Source organism: Zalophus californianus, chromosome 4, assembly GCF_009762305.2.
Source record: "Zalophus californianus isolate mZalCal1 chromosome 4, mZalCal1.pri.v2, whole genome shotgun sequence".
NCBI lineage: Eukaryota > Metazoa > Chordata > Mammalia > Carnivora > Otariidae > Zalophus > Zalophus californianus.
This window is the reverse complement of record NC_045598.1, coordinates 37,974,220-37,990,271: the sequence shown is the minus strand read 5'-3', so window position 1 is coordinate 37,990,271 and position 16,052 is coordinate 37,974,220.

Genomic DNA, 16,052 nt, shown 5'->3' with positions numbered 1-16,052 from the left:
AGGAGATACCACCTCACACCAGTCAGAATGGCTAAAATTAACAAATCAGGAAACGACAGATGTTGGCGGCGATGTGGAGAAAGGGGAACCCTCCTACACTGCTGGTGGGAATGCAAGCTGGTGCAGCCACTCTGGAAAACAGTATGGAGGTTCCCCAAACAGTTGAAAATAGAGCTACCATACGATCCAGCAACTGCACCACTGGGTATTTACCCCAAAGATACAAATGTAGGGATCCAAAGGGGTACGTGCACCCCAATGTTTATAGCAGCAATGTCCACAGTAGCCATACTGTGGAAAGAGCCAAGATGTCCATCGACAGATGAATGGATAAAGAAGAAGTGGTATATATACACAATGGAATATTATGCAGCCATCAAAAGGAATGAGATCTTGCCATTTGCAATGGCGTGGATGGAACTGGAGGGTGTTATGCTGAGTGAAATAAGTCAATCAGAGAAAGACATGTATCATATGACCTCACTGATATGAGGAATTCTTAATCTCTGGAAACAAACTGAGGGTGCTAGGGTGGTGGGGGGTGGGATGGATGGGGTGGCTGGGTGATAGACATTGGGGAGGGTATGTGCTATGGCGAGTGCTGTGAATTGTGCAAGACTTGAATCACAGATCTGTACCTCTGAAACAATGCAATATATGTTAAGAAAAAAAAAGAAGAAGAAGATAGCAGGAGGGGAAGAATTAAAGGGGGGAAATCGGAGGAGGAGACGAACCATGAGAGACGATGAATTCTGAAAAACAAACAGGGTTCTAGAGGGGAGGGGGTTGGGGGATGGGTTAGCCTGGTGATGGGTATTAAAGAGGGCACGTTCTGCATGGAGCACTGGGTGTTATGCACAAACAATGAATCATGGAACACTACATCCAAAACTAATGATGTAATGTATGGTGATTAACATAACAATAAAAAAATTTAAAAAAATCATTGCCAAGACCAATGTCAAGAAGCTTTTCCCCTGTTTTCTATTAAGAGTTTTACAGTTTCAGGTCTTAGCTTTAAATCTTTGATCCACCTTTTTTTGTGTGTATGGTGTAAGGTAGGAACTTCATTTCTGCATGTGGATATCCAGTTTTCCCAGCACCATTTATTGAAGAAACTGTCCTTTCCCCATTGTGTGTTCTTGTCAAAGATCAGTTGACTGTATATGTGTTGTTTTATGTCTGGGCTCTCCATTCCATTGCTATAGGTCTGTCTTTATGTCAGTGTCATACTATTTTAATTACTGTAGCTTTGTAATTTAGTTTGAAATCAGGAAGTATGATGCCTCCAGCTTCTTTATTCTTTCTTAAGATCACTTCAGCTATTCTGGATCTAAAGGTTCCATATGAATTTTATGATGATTATTCCATTTCTGTAAAAAAATGCCATTAGGATTTTCATGGATATAGCAATAAATTTGTAGATCACTTTGGGTGGTATGGACATTTTAACAAGTCACATGGTAACCAAAAACATACACACACAAAAAATATAGAAGATACACAAAATAAAAAGAGAAAGGAATAAAGTATACCCCTACCAAAAATCAACAAAACACAAAGGAAGACTACAAGAGAGTAAAAAAGGAACAAAAGAACTACAATACAGAAAACAACAAAATGGCAAAGTAAGTCCTTTCCTATCAATAATTACCTTAAACGTAAATGTATTAAACTCTTCAATCAAAAGACATAGAGTGGCTGAGTGGATGATAAAACAACACCCAACTATATGCTATCTACAACCGACCCTCTTTACATTTAAGGACACAGTCAGGCTAGAAGTGAAGGAATGGAAAAATGGTATTCCAAGCAAATACTAAATAAAATAGAGCATAGGTGGCTCTATTAATATCAGAAAAAAAATAGTCTTTACATGTATCATATGACCTCACTGATATGAGGAATTCTTAATCTCAGGAAACAAACTGAGTGTTGCTGAGTGGTGGGGGGTGGGAGGGATGGGGTGGCTGGGTGATAGACATTGGGTAGGGTATGTGCTATGGTGAGTGCTGTGAATTGTACAAGACTATTGAATCACAGATCTGTACTTCTGAAACAAATAATGCAAGGTATGTTAAGAAAAAAGAAAAAGAAGATAGCAGGAGGGGAAGAATGAAGGGGAGTAAGTCGGAGGGGGAGACAAACCATGAGAGACGATGGACTCTGAAAAACAAACAGGGTTCTAGAGGGGAGGGGGGTGGGGGGATGGATTAGCCTGGTGATGGGTATTAAGGAGGGCACGTTCTGCGTGGAGCACTGGGTGTTATGCACAAACAATGAATCATGGAACACTACATCAAGAATTAATGATGTAATGTATGGTGATTAACATAACAATAAAAAAATTAAAAAAATAGTCTTTAAGTCAAAAACTGTCACGAGCATCACTATATTTCTGTTGCAGAAGTTTAAAGATGTTTAGTGTATGATACAGTTCAGAAATAAGGTGAGGGAAAACCTTTAATGTCTTTGAGCATATGTAATAGAATTGAGAATAAGTATTCTATTGGAGACTTATCAGTGAAACTCATTATTCAATGGAGTTTTTGTGTTTTTTAGTAAAGTTAGTGATCTTTGCCAACAAAGGAAGTATTTATATATATAGCTTTCCAGAAAGTTCTACTTCCAGGAGACGGATGGCAACATTGTGTAGTAGGAAGAGCACTTCCTCCACAATTTTTCTGAACCTCATTTTTTTCTACCTGTAAAATAATAAATATTGCCCTCCATTCCTCAGAGAAGCATTAGAAATAAATAGGAAAAACAAGTATGGAGATTCTTTGATGTATATGAAGCGCTATCATAATTGCTTTTTGGAAATGATCTGGGAAAATGAATTTGCAATTTCAAAAATATTCCATCTAGCACAAGAGCAATACTGTTGGTTTTAAAGTTGAACAGACCTCAGATTTCTTTCTCTGATCTTGTCACCTCTGGGTTACTTAACCTCTCTGAACTTGTATTCTCACCTGTAAAATGGAAGATATTTTCATAGAGTTATAACCATTTATTTTTTTAAGTAATCTCCATACCCAATGTGGAGCTCAAACTCACAACCCCAAGACTGAGTCACATGTTCTACTGACTGAGCCAGCCAGGTGCCCCTAGTTGTTATGATAATTTAAAGAGTTAATGCCTGTAGAGCACCTCATACAATGCATGGTGTTCAATAAAGAGTAACTATAATAACTAAAATTCCAAGCCAATATAAAGGTAGTATTTTGAAAAATCTTGATCTGATTGGAGAGCAAAAATGGAATATGAGCTATGTGAATAAAAGCAAAAAATATTCAAAAATATTTTAAGACATGAAACCACATTACTCAGATTTTTGGTATAACTTTCAGATTTAGTTATTTAATTTATGTTAATAAATTAACATAGTTATGTTATTTAGTTATTTAATTTATGTAGGTTGTACAGCATGTGGAAAGAGCCATATATACCTAGGTTTGAATTCTGTACTGTGGTGCTATCTGGAGGTATTGAACCTTATTTTTATTATTAATAAAATGGGAATGATACCTATCTGGGATAGTTATTATGAAGAATACATTAGGTAAATGAGGCAAATATTTTAGGTAAATGATGCAAAGTAACTAGCATTGTATTTGACGAGCAGTAGATTCTCAAAAATGATTTAGTTCCCTTTCCCTGTCATTAGTTTCATTGTTTTGTGCATAAATCCACCCAGGCATAGACAGCTGCCTAAGCGTCATTATTTCTATTTTTAAAAATCCCATTAACCTTGTATACAAGTGTGCATTTTGGTAAAGGTTTTATGTGGCTTTTACAAGTGAAACTAAACACATGACTTCAGTCTCTGACAATATTGTCCATTTCAACTCTGTATGTAGGTTCTCTTACTTGCAAAGGTATTATTTTTGAAATAAAAATAAATTTAGTTGGAGTGTATGTCCTATAAAACCAGTTTTGATCCTTGGAGGTTTATTTTCTCCTTCATTTGTTTTAAAATTAGCACAGATATGTTTTATAAATTAACCACATATATATTTTTTAACTTGGGGGATATTAGAGGTAGAACTTAGAGTAAATTACCCTAATTCAACAGAAGTAACCAGATAAACATCTCTGTAGCTCTTAAGAATTTGTAATGAATGTGATTGAGCAATTACCTTTTTGAGAAGACACACTGTCTGATACCAGAGAGGTGTATGTATGCACACATATACACACACCCTTCTTAAGAAGACCAATCTCAGGTTTACCAGGTAATTCTTTAGAAGTTGTCGATTTAAAATTTTTTAATTACAAAGTTTTCCTTTAGAGATCTCAGCCTAAGAGATAAACAAAGTAAAATTTTAAATATACTTAAATATTTTTGGAAATTGCTGGCTAGTGAATATTTTAGCTGTTGATCTTACTGCATATGAATTACCCACTGCCCAGAAAAATAGTCTTGTGGCTAGATATACAGTCTCCGGAATCATACGGCTACATTTCAATTCCACCTCAATCACCTAATACTGTGTTACCTTAGAAAAGTTAACTGATTTCTTTACATCTTAGTTTTCTCATCTGTAAAATGAAGATAAAATTACCAATCTCATCGGGTCATTATGAAGATTAAATTAGTTAACAAATATAAAGGGCTTAAAACATGCCTAGCACATGGTAAGGGCTCTGTAAATGGTATTTATGATGATGATGATGATGATGTAGCTAACTATGGAACTCATCTGAAACATGTTTTCTGAAACATTACTTAGTAGAGCTTCCTTCTGCCTGTTTTTAATAATATGTTGCTGTTAAATAAAAAGTTATATTGAAAAGAATCTACCACTGGACATGAACATATTAAAAATTTTGCACATTTTCCTAAAGGATAGAAAAAATATGCTATTCTGATTCTTCTTTGTGGTCCAGCAGTTGTTCACATATGATATATTCCTACAACTGTGCTGCATAAAGAATGTGTTTTGGCATAGAAACTGCATAATTTGGAGAGGTTTTGGTTGATAATCTTAAACAAAAACAGTCAAACTCATTTCAGTTCCACTGGAAGCCCAGGGGGGGAAATGTTTTTGCCAAATGAGAAAAAAGATGCCAGCTTTTGAATTAGGAAGTATTTTCAAGTGTTTGTGTTGGGAAAATGGAAAAAACAAAACAAAACAAAACATTTGACTTCAGTGAATTTTTATCTACTAAACAGTTAAAGCCTTGGAAAACTATTTCCACTAAACTTTTATGATAAATAATAGCTTGTATTTTATGTAGCCTGTTATCGTTTTAACACATTTTTATGTGTTATTATATCTCCCCATAGCGTGTTTATGAATTAGGTAGGGCTGAGATGATAATGCCCATTTTTGACAAATGAAAAGACTCAGGTTTGGGTTAAGCATCTCTTGTAGTCCACAGTGGAAATGGAACAGGCTGAATTAGGATTTAAGCCCAGATATTAGTGTTCTCTCATAAATATCCTATAGAACTTTTCCCCACTATTGTTTGATTTTCCTTAGGTATTGGATTTAATATTAGACTTTAAGAGATAATATTTGATTCATTTGTACTTTTGGAGGAGGCTTGTTGTCCCTTATTCAGATTTGTCTATATGTTTGTGACTATCTGCAAATATTTGCTTTTCCTGCTCCCTAATCGGCTCTTACCTGTTGGCCCATTCACCTGCTTATTAACACACCTCTGTTCCCTTGAACAGCAAGGGAAATTAAATTAGCCAACTTGTAACTTGTTAGCAGCTCTACTAAAAAGTTCTATGGGATTTAACGAATTCAGTGATCTAGTTACCATGAATAATTAGAAATTGTCATAATTTGGAAATAACTTTTCCTTAGGTGTAGGATTCAGAAGTAGAATATCTGAGACATACCTAATATTCATCTCAATAGTGGAATATGCATGACAATATAACATCCAAGTCAAAAGCTGGTGAAACTTTTTTTTTTTAAGATTTTATTTATTTATTTATTTGTCAGAGAGACAGCACAAGCAGGGGGAGGAGCAGGCAGAGGGAGAAGCGGGCTCCCTGCTCCTGAGCCGAAGGCAGACACTTAACCTACTGAGCCACCCAGGCATCCCGCTGGTGAAACTTTTGGTTATGTTCCAGTTCAGTGGTTCCAAATCCTGACTGATCAGAACCACCTTAAAAATAGTTTCCTCATCTCAATCTTTGGAGATCCTGATGCAGTAAATTTAACTGTATTTTTAAGTCTCTTTAGGTGATTGTGCTGTTTGCCCAGGTTGGAGGGTCTCGCACCTATTCACCTATTCCTCTGTGGTAAGGTTCATATAGAATTTATTTTGCTGATTTAAACTTCTCCTCCTTTAATTTTTTTTTGAAGATTTTATTTTTAAGTAATGTCTACACCCAGCGTAGGGCTCAAACATACAACCCCGCGATCAAGAGTTGCATGCTCTACCGACTGAGCCAGCCAAGCATCCTCCTCCTTTTCATTTTGCTAACCTCTTCATCATCTGAATGGTTTTTTGTTTTGTTTGTTTGTTTTTTTAATTTTAGGCACAAAATGTTTTGAGCTCCAAGAAGGAAAAAGGCTGGCTCTCGATTCCCGTATGAATGATATATACTTTTTGGGTTATCCATGGCTAACTTTTAAATACCAGGTTTTTTTCTCCCTTCATCTAAAGAGTTAGCAAGGTCATTCATTTATCTATGTATGCATTAGCAAAAGCATTGGATACCTACTGTGAACTAGTTATTGTGAGTGGCATTGGACAAATATAAGTTAAGATACATCTTGACCTCTCACAAACACATTATAAACACAGCATGTTCTAAAATGTTAAGTGTAGTGGAAATACACAATATAAATGGATGAAAGAGATGTTTGGGTGGATGCTTTAGGAGCATGAAAGAGGAAACAATGAGTAAAGGAAGACATTGCAAAAGAATACCCTTTTATCTCAGTCATTTAATGGATGATTTTATCGGAAGAGGAGAGGCAGGGCATCAGAACTTGCAGGGGCATGAAAAAACACAGCATATTCCGGAACCTGCAGGAAGTTTAGTATGGTGAGCATATAAGGGTCCATGGTAAAATTGGGGCCCAAGAGGAGGATGAGATGTATATGGAAATCACATCAAGGCCCTTCTTCCTATGCTTTACTAGAGATTGTGAATTGTGTCCTCGTACCAAAAAAGATCGTTAGGTGCTTAAATAATGCCATTTCCTTCTCCTAGTATCATTAAGCAGATATAACTGACATCCCAAAGGCTGTAAGTCAGACAAGACAAGAGTCGGGGTTTTGTAGTCTTGTTTTTCTGACTGTGTTTCATCTTTCAGCTTATTTATTGCACTTGCACGGTAAACACTATAGATGACAAAAAAAAAAATAATTGTCAAACGTTCCCACTGAATTTTCAGTCTACTTTAGCAGATGGCATAAATATTTGTAAAGATCACAATAAGAGATATCACAAAGGAATCTGTAATTGCTGAAGAGTCCGCGAATAGTAAGAGTTCATAAGATGGAGGAATCGGTGCCCTTGATCTGAAAAGGTGTCATGAATACAGAGGAGGGATGTGAATTCAGGCTGATGGATGGGTCGGGTTGGAGGAGGTAGGAAAGGAGAAAAGTCTGTAAGTGGGAAAATACTGAGCAGCAGCAGGAAGATGTGGAAATGAGGGTTAAATACTGTGTTTGGGGGCAGCATTTGGTCATTTGCCTGGAGCTAGAGTTTGTGCAGGGAGAACATCAGTAAATATTGGCAATAAATAAATGTGTCTTCTACATGAAACGAAGTCTTCAGAAAACCTAGTAAGAAAGGCTATTGCTGAATTTACTTTTGGTCCATCTTAAAGATCTCACATAAAACTCTTCAGCTGAACTTTAAAAAATAAATATTTTGTAATAGAAGAGCATTTTCTGGCATCAAGACACTTTCAAACACTAAAGTCATTGCCAGAGATTTTTCAGCTTAAACTCATGCTGTTTAAATGCATTAGAAAGAGAGTTAGATAGCCTTTTGTTTAATTTAGGCTTTTTTTTTTTCAAGGAAAAAATAGGAAAGTCTAACCATTGACCCTGTGTACACAGAAAGCATAATTGTCACATCTTCAATCTGTTCGATGCCTGTGTGTGGTTCATTGTTTGCCTATAGCCAGTGAACTTTAGGAATAATTCCTCCTTGCCTCAGACAAGAATGAAACTATGCCGGTAAGGGCCACCATTGTTCAGGCATCAGAGATTAATATAAAAACGTTTTCTGATAAACTTAGAACATTTTCTAGGTAGATATTTCAGCTTAAACTAGACTTCTCAAACATTATTTCCTGATTTTAAAGAAGCAGTACTGCATAAAAATTAGAAGATTTGTAGAAGTATGTGCTCCCATAAAAGTAAAAATTTGAGATAACTTGGTAATATTTTTGTATGTTCTATTGTGGTATTCTATGCAATTTCTACAAAGTTGTTAGTTTTTTACAAATATTGTATCTTACTACTTCAATGTTAATACGTACACTTTATTTTTTCTAAAACGATGCATAATTGTATTTTTAATGGTTATCTAACATTGCATTGATATACTCTGAAGCAATTTGACCATTCCTTTATGGTTGGATGTGTAGGTTATTTCTCAGTGGTATGTGTCTGTTATACATTTAAAGTGAGGAGAAACGTGTTTGCACCAAAGGCAGGTTATATGGTCTACTTACGCAATGTGCAAGCAGAAAATAGATGACAGAAGGGTTGTTCTTCCCTCCTTGTTTGTTTGTACCAGAACACTCTATTATTTACATACATTTTAGCCTCTGTGCCATTTTCAGAAGCTTTATTTGTCTCACTTACTTTTTGGTTTTGGTAAGGCTTAAATAGAAAATCCATCTGTGAAGCATATTGTATATTCACATTGAAGGCTAAAAATCCATTTTTAATTAAAACTTTATTCGGCACTCATGGTTCACTTTGTCCTGTTTTATTATGAAACACTTCAGTCTTCTTCCTAAAACACATATGTCTTGTACATTTCAAGATGTTCCTCGGCGCTCATGTGGAACTAGCTTCTTTATGCTGTCAGCTCACTACCATATGTCCTGGCTGTTCATTTTGCTTCCTTTCTCGCATTTGTGTAGGCAACATCTTGTATGTAATGCAAGTTCATTTCATTCCCTTCGCTTTTATAAAACTTGTCAGAAGGTAAAATAGCAAACTGGAAACACTGAATGATTCTCTGGCTTGTTAGGTTATACATGAGTATAAAGGATGTAGCCTTTCTTAAGTTCCTAATGTTTGTAAGACATGAAGAGAAAATGTGTCCAGTTAGACCTGAAGTCTTGCCAGATGTGAATAATTACAATTAAGGTATGATTGATGCTACTTGGCAAAGACACACATTATATAAATTGCAATTCTTTATATTGATTATTAAACCAAATGTGAAGACTGGAAAGGGAAGAAAGCATAAAAATCAGATTATCCCTTTTATTTTCAGCAACACACCATCATGCTCTCATCTGAAAGTCTCTTTGTAGGATTGTCCACACCATGTAAATGATTTTTAAGGTGGCGGCAGCGGGGGAAGAGGAGCAGGAGAGAGCGATGGAGAGAGAGAGAATCTTAAGCAGACTCCACGCCCAGCGCAGAGCCTGACATGGGGCTCAATCTCATGATGCTGAGATCATGACCTGAGCCGAAATCACAACTGACTGAGCCACCCAGGTGCCCCTCCATGTAAATGATTTTTGAGATAAATTGTGTTGTACTTCGAGTTAAGTATATTGAGATGAACTAATTTAAAAAGTAGTGATGTTTAAGTTAAATCTGAATTAGAAAAAGCAGTGACATCTGATGGTATTAGAAAGTTTGCCTTTAAAAGAAAATTATGTCAGATGGGCTTTACATTCTCTAAACCTCAGCTATTTGAACCCTAATGAGTTCTGAATATTTGAATTTCTCAAATAGTTCTGTTATACTTCCATTGAAATATTTGTTCTTTTAACTATTGACTGCAGTATCTAAATTTATCACATATTTCCTAACTTCCTTGAACTAGAAGATAGTATATTCTAATGCATTCATGATGATTCTGGCTCACCAGTATGAACAGCAGGTATTATATCAGCCCACACTGACGCCAGGCTATTGAGGTGGAGGGGAGCCTTTGTGGCCTGCAGTGACTGCCTCCACATGATTACGGCTCTTCATTTTGTTTTATTTTTAGCATTGATGCTGCTTTGGTGTCTGTCCTGTCCTTGCTGAAAATTGGCACTTCTCATTATTTCAGAATTTCTTTTTCCTCTTCAAATTTTCTGTTTCTGACATAGAGTAGGCTTGGAGACCCGGTCACCAATGTGAAATGATTGCATAAAACAAGAACAAAAATGTCCTGTTAGCCACCTCTTAAGTATTGATGTTATGTCATCAGCTCTGACTAGTATGTTTTCATTGATGAACTTGCTGTGTCCAAAGAGTTTAGCGGTCAGTGTAAATGTGAGTCTGTCTCCCGAAATTAGGAGATAAAATTACTTTGGCCTAATGTTCTAACTTGATATAAATTTTAACATGAGAGAAGCACAGGTGCATTTAGACTACCCTGAGTCCTTTATATGATAACTTAGTATATCATACACCTTCACCTCCATTGATTAGAATGCATATCTTTAACTATCATCTTGCACAACTTATAATGCAAGACTTAGCATTAGCCCAAGACGGACATTATGGCACATTTAATTTAAGCACATGGTGGTTTCCCTCTGAAATGGAAACCTTTCTTCAATCATAGCACAAATGAAAGAGTTAACATACAGGGTTTTGTATGTTCTGTGCTGCCATTTTGAAATGGGCTAATAAATTCTTTATTCCATCAGTAACAGTTGAACCTAACATTCTGAATTATGTCCTATAGATTTATATATTTGATCAGTGCTTTGCTGTTGCTGAACTAAGACACAGAGAAATATGCATCAAGCACACAGGAGCATTTCTTGAACTCTATTGAACACTTGTGTGCTGGGCCCAGTACTAGATGCCGAGGAAAGAGGATACAGAGATCAATGAAGTTCCATCCCTGCTTCTGAGGAACTTCGAGTCCTAAGGAGAACGACACAACAAGGTGGGTTAGACTTCAACGTGGAAAATGTGATAGGAAGTATAAACAAATCCAGTTGTGAACTCTGGAGGCTGAAGGAAGAGGAAAATTAAAAAAAAAAAAAGAGAGAGAGAGAGAGAGAGAAATGGGGGCTGGAGGGCAAGTAAAAGGGCAAGAGAAAATGCTTCTTTCCTGTCTCCAGGACGAAGAGAAATACCTGTCCCCAACCCACTGTTAGGAATACCAGAGGTGCATTCATTAACATTTTGAATGCTGTTACTCTTCTATCGTGGAAAAACAAAATATAGTATAGACGACACTGGAGAGAAATCCTCTAAATGTGAGATGTGTGATAAAGGCTTCAATCAGACATCACAACTTCAAGCCCATCAGAGAGCCCACCCTAGAGATAAAACCTACAAATGGGAGGCATGTGACAGGCTAGTTAATCAGAATCCTGGTCCTCATCAGAGAGTTCACACTGAAGAGAAACCATATAAATGTGAGGTATGTGGGAAGGACTTCAGTAAGGCCTCAAATCTTCAAGCCCATCGGAGAATCCACACTGGAGAGAAGCCATATAAATGTGATGTGTGTGATAAGAACTTTAGCTGGAATTCCCATCTTCAGGCCCATCAGCGAGTCCACACAGGAGAAAAACCATACAAGTGTGACACATGTGGTAAGTACCTCACTCAGGTTTCACATCTTCAGGCCCATCAGCGAGTCCACACAGGAGAAAAACCATACAAATGTGAGACATGTGGTAAGGGCTTCACTCAGGTTTCACATCTTCAGGTCCATCAGAGAGTCCACACAGGAGAGAAGCCATACAAATGTGAGACATGTGGTAAGGGCTTTTGTCAGAGTTCACATCTTCAAGACCACCAGAGAGTCCACACTGGAGAGAAACCCTACAAGTGTGATATGTGTGGGAAGGATTTCAGTTGGAGCTCCCATCTTCAAGCCCATCAGAGAGTCCATACTGGGGAGAAACCCTACAAATGTGAAGAATGTGGGAAAGGCTTCATCTGGAACTCATATCTTCATGTTCGTCAGAGGATCCACACAGGAGAGAAACCCTATAAATGTGGCATGTGTGGTAAGAGCTTCAATCAGACCTCACATCTTCAAGCCCATTGGAGAGTCCATACGGGAGATAAACCCTACAAATGTTTTGACTGTGGAAAGGGCTTTAGTAAAAGTTCACGTTTGCAAGTTCATCAGAGAGTCCATACTGGTGATAAATCCAATACACATGATGAGTGTGATAAGTGTTCTTCAGAATGTAGACTTCTCACTTTCATCAGAAAATCCACATAGCAGAGAATATTTATAAAATATTGTGTTTTAATAAAAAAAAAAGTCTAGGTACAGACTACTGTGAAGACAAAGGGAGAATCTGGTTAATTCTGCTACAAGAAGAAACGGTCCAGGGAAAATTTTGACATTTGAGCTGGGCCTTAAAGGATGCATGGGTTTTGAGCGGGCAGAGATGTGCAGCAGGATTGTACAGGCAGCGAGAACAGCTAAGGACAAGGAGGACATCATAATAGAGATGACACTGCCTGGCCTACCTAGCCTGCGGCAGTGAGCTCTGTGCCTTCGAGCAGAGGAGAAAGTGCCGGGTAGCGTGGTAAGAGCCCTGGCTTAGTCAAGTCAGCCTGCTTCCGGCCCTCTCGGAATCACGCACCGATAGTGTGAGTTGGTGGCAAGGGGACAAATCATTTTTTTGCCTCCATTTTCTCATCTGAAAAAAAGAAAGTAATGCCTGGCCCAGGGTTGCATGTTGCCCAACTGTAGGAGGGAGGCATCCTTCACATTGCTTGCACACCGAGGTCCTACCTATCTCAGGTGGGCTGGGAGGATTCAACAAGGTAATCCATATAAACACTTAGCCTAGCGGCTGGCACTATGTGCTCAGCAAACTTTCACTATCGTTAAGCAGGCTGCTGCAATTTTAAGGAATGAATCTCTTTGAAGTCTTTTTTATTTATAAAGGTTTACGCATCCCTATCCTTGTTAAGTCAGCTATGTATTCTGAGATTTATTTGAGTACAATGCAAGATGCACTTTGTGTAATATTCTGGGCTTCAACCAAGAGCAAAACAAAACAAAAAATTAAATCCCTCTAAGAGGCTTTGAATGATCAATCTTTTGTCCCCAGTCTTGGTTCATTTGATTCATGCGAATGTATAGAAGTGTCAAAATATATTTATTTTTATTAATAAAAACCTGTCTTCTGTGACCATCCAGTGTTTCCTTTGGGAACTTTCTAGTGTAATTTTGGACCCTGAGATTTAAAGATGTTTGTTTTTATCATTTCCTTTTATATCCAGGAGCAAGGCTGTTTAGAATGGATTAGTTGATTAGAACATCCGACTCAGAAAATGGGACAGCCATGAATTTGCCTGAAGATTCAGAAACATGGCTAGGGGACAATGATTATTACCAGACTTCAAATGTCAGCAAACACTTCAGGGTTGCTGGAGAGAGAAAATAAAACACACAAGGTTTAATGGCTTTTGCTGTGGGGGTGTTTGGGGCAGCTAGGATGGAACTATTTGCTGAACACATGAGAGTCTTTTTGTTACTTGTCCAACTGGATTAATTGAAGCCTGTTAACAGTCTGTCTTGTAAAACAGAACACAGCCCTTAGCTACTCACCAGTCTACATAGAGAAGGCAGAGGTTAGGGTCTGTCTTCAGAGATGGAATCAGCAGAGTTTGTGATTATAGCAAGGACCACGACTAGGTAAAGTCAAAGGAGCTTGGTCAGGGGGGCCTGGGGGGCTCAGTCACTTAAGCATCCGACTCTTGGTTTCGGCTCAGGTCCTAATCCCAGGGTTGTGAGAACAAGCCCGCCCTGCACTGGGCTCTGTGCTCAGTGGGAAATCTGCTTGAAGATTCTCTCCCTCTGCCCCTCCCCCCACTCACTTTCTCTCTCTTGTTCTCTCTCTTTAAACTAAATAAATCTTAAAAAAAAAAAGAAAGAAAAGAAAAGAAAAGAAAAAGGAGCTTGATTAGTCACAGATTGGAATCAGACTCTGAGCCTGGCATTCAGAGTGCAAGATGTTTAATAGGGAGTGCCCTGGGTCCACACCAGTGGAAGGAAGGACACAGGATTGGGCTAGGGAGAGGCTGAGCTGCGATGTGGGCCTAGTAGCAGCCTTGGCCAACCCCAGGGGGCTGTTGAGCTAACATGACCCATCAGGTCTCACATTAGGCCAAAATGACTGTGCCTTTATACCTATTAGTCATTGGATGTGGGCTGCCCCGGGAAGGGCTGGACCTCGGACAAGGTGGCTCTGCAGCTGGGCCAGTCCCTGGTGAGGCTGCAGGTTGAAGGCTGCCTGCCTCCCAACAGAACTGCCAGCAGCTGGGGCATGTCCTTCCTGTCCTCGCCTCTCCCCACCTCCAAATTCGGTTGTCACATACGCGATCCAAACCAGTTCCAGAAGCCTCACTGGACAGAGAGAAGCTCCACCCTCTCCCTTTGCCAGTTTACCCCAACAAAGTAAAGTCTCAAGTGACTCACTACCCAAAAACTACTTAACCACTGGGCAGCACCCTCCCCCACCCCCCAACACAAAAGCATAGATCCAGTACTAGCTCCGTGAGTCCGGCTGTGTTTCCCCCAAGCAGGAATTATAAGGACGTTTTACAGCTCACAGCACTGATCTTCCGCAGGCTCCAGACCCACAGACACAAATAGCTCTCAGGCAATTCCAACGGGATATCTCACAGGTACCTCAGCAACAGTATGCGCAAATCTGAACTCATCACTTTACTGTATTTGCTTTAGCATATATCCATCCATCCATCCATCCACCAATCCTTATTTTTATTGTATAAATATGTACAACAATATAATTTTAGCCATTTGTAACTGTACAATTCAGTGACATTAAGTACATTCGCGATGCTGGGTACCCGTCCCCACCATCTATACCCCAAACTTTTTCATCGTCCTCAACATAAACTCCATATCCATTAAACAATATCCTTTCCTTCCCCCCTCTCCCCACCGCCTGGGAACCTCTAGTCTACTTTGTGTCTCTGTGAATCTGCGTGTTCTAGGCATCTCATATACGTGAAATCATACATTTGTCCTTGTGTGACTGGCTTATCTCACTAAGCATAATGTTTTCAAGGTCCATCCATGTTGTAGTATATATCAGAATTTCATACCTTTTTAGGTTAAAAAGGTTACTCTTTTTACAGGAAACCTACTCTTTTTACAGGAAACCTACAAAGGTTTCCATTGTGTGTATAGACATTTTTGTTTATCCACTCATCTGCTGGGGACTCTTCGTTATTTCTTTCCTTTCTTGCATTGATACTGCAACAATCCCATAAACAGCCATCCCTTAACAGCCTCTGATCCTTTAATTTCTTCTCTTGTTCCTGAACAAACGATAAGATCCTCCTTGGATATATTCGTTGCCCTTTCCTCACCCTCCCTGACCCTATCCCATTCTCGGCTACATCATGGCGCTCAATTTCTAGTGGTATTCCGTGGCCTTAGCATTGCCTGTTTCTCCAAGCTGGTCTGCTTTATACTCCTTCACATCTGATGCTCCAGCCACACCAAGCACCTCACTCTACCCCAAACGTGCTGTGCCCTATCACCAACTTGTCTTGTTTTGTGCTGTTTCTTCTGCCTGGAATATAATACATTCCATTTTTTTCTGCACAGAAATCTCTACTCACCATTCAAAATCCAAATTAAATGTCACATCTGTGAACATACCTCCCCAACTCTGCCAGGTAGTTTGTTTCTCTTTTCTCTATTTCCCCAAAGTATTCTGTTCCTACCTCTACTTTCAGTCCTTACTGCAATGTACTGCAATAACATACTTGCCCGCCTTTTTTGTTAGATTGACCTCTGCTTGGACTGTCAATTCTTTGCACATCTATTCCGTGTGCCTGGAAGCTAGTACCATCCACAAAGAATGCTGCATATGTGAGCAGGGTGGTGGGGTGATGCAGCAGAGTCCCATCTCTGGGCTCGAAGA